An 8,247-nucleotide genomic window follows, 5' to 3' on the forward strand; every position below is an offset into this window, starting at 1 on the left:
CATTTTTGTTATACTCATTGACATGATTCTATAAATTTAATTTTTCTGCATCCTAGATTACCTTACAACGCATTAAACACTTTGCCATTCCTCTGCAATCCATTAAAGGAGAATAAATTTCCTCACACAAATATAAATGTTGTAGGAAATAATGGTCTTTCACTAGTACACCTTTATTTTCGCCATAATGTACACACTCACTTCAGTATACAGGTCAGTGACCACATATAAATAAATTCAGAAGTTAACCATTTCCCCCGAACTATTTATTGTACAACTTGTTGTGGGGTGTAACAGCATTTTGCCATCACAACTCCGGACTGTGATAGCTCTGGAAATATCGCTGTAACAGAAAATGGTGATTTTGTCGCTGTGATTTTTATGTTCGGCTGATTCTTGGCAATTACAGTTGTCACATGTAATTGCATACAGATGTATAGTTATACAGGGTAATTCAAAACCTTTGCAACAAACTCTGAGGGGTATAGATCTAACAATAAGAAACCTTTTTTTGTTAAACAACCTATATCTTTTGATGCGTCGTTTCGAAGTTACCGTTGAAAATGTTTTTGTGCAGGCGTACGTCAATGAATGCGAATCTGTCCATCCCTGTTTGTTTGTTGAGATGTTTGTAAGAGAAGAGAAGGGTTGTTGTTGTTGTTTGTTTACGTTTAATGTTGAATACCTTTTTCTTTCAGTTCATTGTAATCATCAATTGAGAATGGATGTCTACGCGTTCTTCCACCAATGCGCCGGGGACGAAGAGACCCATCGTCTCGAAGGCGCTGATAAAGTCGAGCAAACATTGTGTGATGAGGGTGATTTTGTTTTGAAACTGTTGTCGGTACATGTGAAGAGCTGTTTTTTCGTTTCTGTGAGCCTTCCTATAACACATTACCTACCATGTCGGCTAACTCAGGAATGGTGCAGACATCCATTCTGAATTGATGATTAGACTGAATTGAAAGGAAAAGGTATTGAACATTAAACATAAACAAACAACAACAACCTTCTGTCTCTTACAAACATCTCAACAAACAAACAGGGGTGCACACATTCGCAAACATTGACGTACGCTCTCGCAAAAACATTTTCAATGGTAACTTCGAAACAGCGCGTCAAAAGACTTACTTTGTTTAACAAAAAGTATTCATTATTGTTAGATCTGTCACTCCTCAGAGTTTGTCGCAGAGGTTTTGAATCACTCTGTATATAGTATGTTTGGCTGATTCATGGTGACCGGAATGTTGCCGAGTTATCTCAAATGTGACTGAACTATGTACATGACGACACATACAAATCAAGCTTTCAGGTATAGCTCCCTGTAAAGTTGATTTGAATAATTTCGAGGGAAAAATTGTTCCGGGGCCGGGTGTCACAATTTAAGTCACACAGAGTTAGTGTGCACTCAATGTTGGTTGCTTGACGGTTGTCAGCCCACTTTGAGGTCTGTGGATATAGAGGGAAAAATTGGATCGGTGTCGGGTAGAGTTCCCGGGTAGCTCAGTTGGGAGAGCATTGGTACGTTTAACCAAAGGTCCCGGGTTCGATACCCGGCCCCGGAACAATTTTTCCCTCGAAATTATTGAAATTATTCATGACGACACATAGTTTGCCACCACAGGACAATAGATGTTTACTGTATATAAGCCATCACAGAACAGCATTAGCTTGCTGCTGTTCTCCTTTTTGCGTGGTCCAATGTCACAACTACATAACCTGCCAACCACTGATTTAAATATAAGAATTGCTTGCGAATCATTTCACGTGACATACTGTTTAAACTTCAAAATTCTTACTTGCTTGTGCAGTACATTTTTGTAAGGAACCTACAGTTTTATCTTATTAGACTTGTAAAATGCTAAATAAATATTCATAACATTTAATAGTTGTGAATGACAGTAAAGTTTTGGATTTATTTACAGGCATTACTGTTTAGTGGCCAGTGCTAAGAAATTCGTAAAGTCAGAGTAGGCTGTGCAGTCTGTACAAAGTACATCCACATTAGTAAAATACTTCTATCTTTGTATATTTTTGTACCTGATCTGTATTTTATACTTTTATATTCTTAAAAGTTTCTTGTATATTCGTTTGAACATTTCTTTTTACTGCTGATAATATTCATTCAAATTTGTAATAGTTTATTTTTATCTTTATGTGCTATTGTAAAAAAAAAATGAAAAACGTGTGAACTTGATAAAAATAATTTGTAATAATGAAACACTGAAACATAAATATACAGGGTGGTTCGAAAGGTTATGTCATTACAGTAGGATGTATATTATTGTGGTAACCGAAATGTTTTCAGATCTTACAATAAAAAGTAAGAAAATTGAAATGTTTCATTTTTTGTGCCAGTCAGTGTATTTTTATTTCTCGTATATATTAACACAACTTTTCGAATCACCCAGTATAACAGGCAAGAACTAAGAAAGATACGAGTCTTCTGATTATTACTTCAGAATTAATTAAAATTATATTAATTTAATTAGATATTCAATAAAATTATTTGTTTACAGATTAAAATGAGATTGGCATTGTTATTCATATTGTTATTACTGGAAAACTGATAGGACTTGCGTAAAAAGATGACGATTCTGTGACATATCCCCTTTTATTTCTACATCTGTCTTAAAGAACAGTGGATCTTCGTTACTCACAGGCATGTGCTACACTGTTTAGAGCCGGCCTGCTTGTGATGCATTTTCACAGTCCCTGTCAGTACACACCAACTACATCTTATTGAGTGACATTGCTTCTCTAGATCTCTGGTGCTAATCCCACCATAAACGTGCAATACATATGAAAGGTAATTATTTAATTGCTACCAGTATTGTTTAGAGATTTATGTAATTCTGGTATTCATCTCACAATTTTTCTCACTGGTGTGAAAATTTTATGTACATGGATGATTTTATCTGTCTTGTATTACAAATTTGAATTGTGATATTTGAGAGTGCCAATAAATGTAAAAGAACTGAAGAGAAGTGGACTTTTTTGTTGTTGATCACTAATGATAAAGGATAATATCTGTCTTGAATTGTTATTTAAATCCTCTCTTACTTCTAAACCTGAGACCAAGATCTTTTGTTACATTCAAAAGAAGGAATTTATCTGATATTATTCTCTAGGGATTCTAACAAGTTCCGTATTTCATTAACAGTCACTCTAACATTAGGTATGTTTTTTACCTCTCGATCTGGGATTAACTTTTTTTTTTCAGGATTATCAAAATAAAGTGAAGTGCCACATCTTTTCCCCTTAACATTATTAATTTGTTCTTTCCTAGAAAGCTTCGAGTTTAAATATACTCCTAAGAATTAACAATATTGTTCCTGCGGAATTACAACACTGTTGAATTTGTAATTTGAACTAATTTCCTCTCGAGTTTTATGAAATGTTATAGATTTACTTTCAGAACCATTTATCTTCATTCTGTATGTTGAGGCCCAGTTATAAATTTGATTTAGGTCGGTTTGAATACCCACATCTGAACTGCAGTATCATTTAATTTTTCTATGGACAATACAGTCATGTGCAAATGGCCTCTCTTCTGACATAATATTTTGGCATAAATCTTTTATTTATGTTATAAAGAGTAATGGTCCTAGAATGCTACCTTGAGGTACCTCAGAACTTCCATTTCCGATATTTCGTGACCTACTCTAACCCTCTGGGTTCCTTCTAAGAATTTTTCGATTCAAAGCACCATTCTTTTTTTTTTCATTCCTAACCTACTTAATTTATCTATTAATATGTCGTGTTGCACCAGATAAAATACTTTCGAAAAATCACTCACAACTGCATGAATTCTTCTGCCTCTTATCGCTTCAGCTAGATCCTGAATCAGTGATATAATTTGACTATTGCATGAGAAACTTCTTCTTCCGCCCCGTTTTGCCGTTAGGCGTTGGGCACATGAGAAACCTTTCCTAAAACAATGTTGGTGGTTATAAAACCAGTCTTTAATATTTGAAACACGAATATAAGTGATTGTGCTTCATTTAATTTAGCACGCTCCCTGTTATTATCATTATTATTATTATTATTAATTATTATTAGTATTATTATTATTAATTGTAAAAAAGTAAAGGTAAAGGTATCCCCATAACATGCCATAAAGGCATTTGGGGGGCATGGAGGTAGAGCCCCATGCTTTCCATGACCTCGGCACTAGAATGAGGTGGTATTAATTGTATTTTTTATTAATTGTGTTTATTATTAATTGTCTTTATTGAGTGTAATTAGTTACCACTGCCACCGGGTATATACCCATTTGCAGTGTGAATAAATACATACATAATCTGATTTCAAATGCTTCATGACATACGACAGATGTAAGACTAATCGGTCTGTAGTTTCTAACATTAACTTTAGTTCCAGCTTTATTTCTGTGGCCGGGAGGAAAAAGGTCTTAAGTCAATTCTTTGTGGAAATGAGATTTTATATATTCTGAAAACGGAAACGATTCTCTACAATCTGGTAAAACGGCTAAAGTCAAATAAGACTCCTGACTGGATTTATAGAGCGTTAACCAAATGTCCTAAGTACTTTTTGAATCGCGCACACACAGAATAAAGGACTTAAGAATATTTAATACTTTATTCCTTACATACCATCACATGTTTACTTTCCATGCTTCCCTATTAAAAAGGTCTAATTTGTATTTTAGCCATTTTATCACATAGTAATGCCCTTTCCTTTTAAAACTTTAAGCACCAGTGTAAACATCCTATAATTGTTCAAGACCCATTTTACATTCCTAATAATTTACATTTCTCATTTATTTTGACATAAAAAAGGTCTTATGTTTAATAGTCCCTTCTACTCAGTTTGGGTTCTAGTCTTAAAAGGGCTTATTTTTGGAAATAATCAAGAAAATTGTTAAAATGTACCTATTTTAGAAGAAATATAAACAAATAATATCTAGGAAAACCCTCTTAATTAAAAAAAAAACTTTATAATTGACACCAATTTCAATCTTTCTACTCCTCTCCTGAAAAGGATAAAATTTTTACTTAAGATCTCTTTCCTCCTCGCCACAGATTTATAGGCACCTCTATAGTTGATTTCCAGTCTTTGTTTTACGAGGTCCACATTTTATTAATGCCTCGAAAATTACACCCAATAACTAGGGACCTGAATTTTTAGCATCTATTTTCATCAAAATTAGCATCTATTTTTTCTGAAATTAGCATCTGTCTATTTTCTTTTCCAAAAGATAACATTGTGCACATTCAGCGTTTTCCTCCTTCAAATTACATCGTCTGTTTGAAACAACATCACCATACTGTGATAAAACACTTTCACTGTGAACGTTGTTGGTGTCCACAATACATGCAAACAACATTCTGAAAATGCTTTATTCGCTGTTCTTAAAGCATTAAACACTTCCACTATGTCACATTTTTCACCTGCTGTTCAAATAAGCTTTTTAAACGAATTGTATGCACTTCGAATTTTTTGTTTTGGTAAACTCGAAAATCCTGGAAACATGTCAATATTTGATTCATCAACATTGTTCAATAGAACTACATTCTTCGGATAGAATGTCTTTGCTATAGCCTCAAAATTCTTTTGACTAGGGTCCTTTTTCTTCAAAATTGACAGTTTTTTCTTTGCTGACTGAGCAGCTTTGCAAAACACATATTTGCGTGTAGCTTCATCCAATGGACTTAAAAGTGCCTTTAATTTTCGTGTAATATATGATGAGCTTTTGGCTTGAAAAAATAGCATTTAATTGATAAATCACTATTAAATACCATTTTTCTCGTGATTTTGCAATTTCATAGGAAATTTGCATTTTTTCGCACTTCAAATTCTGCAAGAAAATCATGCTAAATCACCTTACAGATGAAGAAAAATACTTTCTACTCCACAATTAAAAAATTCGCGGATTTCGCAAATGCGAAATTTTCAGATCCCTACCAATAACTTATCTTCAGACTTGGATGGACTCGTCTGAACAAAATTGTTAAAATCAGACCAAAAATTAAAAATCATAAACGAATATATATGGCCTGGTTTGATTTACCCTCTGCAATGTGCTCCATTACCTCAGTTATCAGATACATTCTTACGCGATCTTGACAAAATTATTAGAAGTGCTGTGAAGGAAATTATGATGCTGCCCGATGATACACCAAATTCAATGTTATACGCAAGTAAAAAAGTCCGAGGTTTGGGAATTCTTTGTGCAGAGTGGGAGGCCAGCATTCAACATTACAACATCTGTAATCGTCTTCACCGTATTAATGATATGCATCTTAACTTTGTAAGGAACCTGCACCTTGAACAGCAACTGAGTCTACGTAGACTAAACATCAATAAGTCTTCTACTGTTCCCAACACTAAATTGAGGGAGATCTTGCAGAATAGAAGTTTTGAATCATGGTGTAAATTACCTCATAAGGGCAAAGGTGTTATCCTGTATTCTGAGTGCCCCAAGGCAAATTCCTGGATGTCATCAAAAGCAAATTTATCAATTTCAGAATACATTAATGCAATTAAAATGTCCAGCAATCTATCTGCTGTTAGATCTGTGCCCAGCAGAAGTTTCAACACAACGGCTGCAACGAGATGGAAACTCTTGGTCACGTGTTGGGGTTCTGTCGAAAAACGGAGCTGCTGTACAACAATCGACACCATAAGGCCAGGACCGGTATTGCTGATGTCCTCAAGTGTCACGGATGGGAGGTACGCGAGGAGATCCACTGCGTTTCATCCTTAGATTCGATCAGAAGAGCAGATATTGTAGCTATCCACAGGACTCAATCTAAGGGAATAGTCCTTGATTCTACAATCCGGTTCGAGAGGGATGCCCTGCAGATACAACACGATGAGGAGAAGAAATCCATTTATGAGTCCTGCATCCCTTATCTAAGTGAGAAATATAACATTCCCACTAGTCAGTGGAGTGTTTCTGGTCTTTTGTTTGGTGCGCGTGGCACACTCCCTAAATTCACATATGATATTTTAAAAGCACTCGGACTCCGATATTTTGAAATTCAAAAAATTTTGTTGGATATTCTTAAGGATTCAATCCAAATATTTTGGCCATTGATGATTGTGTTGAGTTTGCATTTCTCTAAATTTTTTACTAAACAATTCCTGTCTTTCTAAATTATTCTGTAGTGCTTTTATTCTGGATCTTTATGGTTACCCCAGCGAATAGGGATTATAAAGAATGGACACTTCGCGTCGGTACCTTTGATGTAGCCGGACTGATTTCAGTGACCTTCAAGCCAGCTAAAGCGTGAGATTCTGCTTTCTCCCTAGAGTTGGCGCTGACATCACACCAGCTAGCAGTCGACACAGCGGAAATATAACACATACAATTAATACATCTAGGTACATTATGTACTCAAATAAAATAAATTGGATCCATAAAATAATAAATCCGTCATTAACTGTAATGTCTAGACTCTAGAGTTCCTTTATAATGACAGTTAAGACGTTGACCCCAACAACAATTAAAATATGTAATGATTTGATAGCGTTGAAAATGGAAAAACAAAAAAACTCTTTCGAGAAGTAAAACCATATACCTATATTATATTATATACAAATATTAAACGAATTCGATACGTAATTTTATAATGTATTATATTATCTTATAATATAATTTATTATATCTGAAATATAAAATATTGTTATTACAACTAGTTTGTCACTGAGAAATAAGGAAAAGCTGTTAACTTGAATTTATTTGAAGCAAAGCGTTACTGGATTATGCAATAAGGTAGGCGATGTTTGGATCCTGTGTCTCAAATCTGTTCTCAGTTATTATCTTAGCGTATGCTCGATTACACTAACCTCTAGCGCTTGAAATTGGAACTAACCGCTGGCGCACAGAGAAACAAAACACAGGAAAATTCGCTCAGTGTCCATTCTTTATAATCCCTATTCGCTGGTTACCCTCATTGAGGGCAGATTATTTTCTTTAAATATTTATATATAATACTCAGTTAGCAGTATAGATACAAATAACGTTTTTAAACTTTATAATAGTCTAAAGTTTTTTTATTTATTTTTGTTATTGTTTCTAGTGTCGTCCGAAAATATACAGCTAACAGTGCCAGTGGAATATTTTGACCATTTAAATTTAGAGCTGGTGAGATAACAGGTCTGCCTGTAAAAATACAAGTAACAGTATTTGATTTACATCCGTTAATTTTTATTTTCCACCGAGATATTTTTGCAGATGGCATTTTATGTTAATGTTACAATTAAAAGTATTGCAATGTT

This window comes from Periplaneta americana, chromosome 3 (genome assembly GCF_040183065.1).
Source record: "Periplaneta americana isolate PAMFEO1 chromosome 3, P.americana_PAMFEO1_priV1, whole genome shotgun sequence".
Lineage (NCBI taxonomy): Eukaryota > Metazoa > Arthropoda > Insecta > Blattodea > Blattidae > Periplaneta > Periplaneta americana.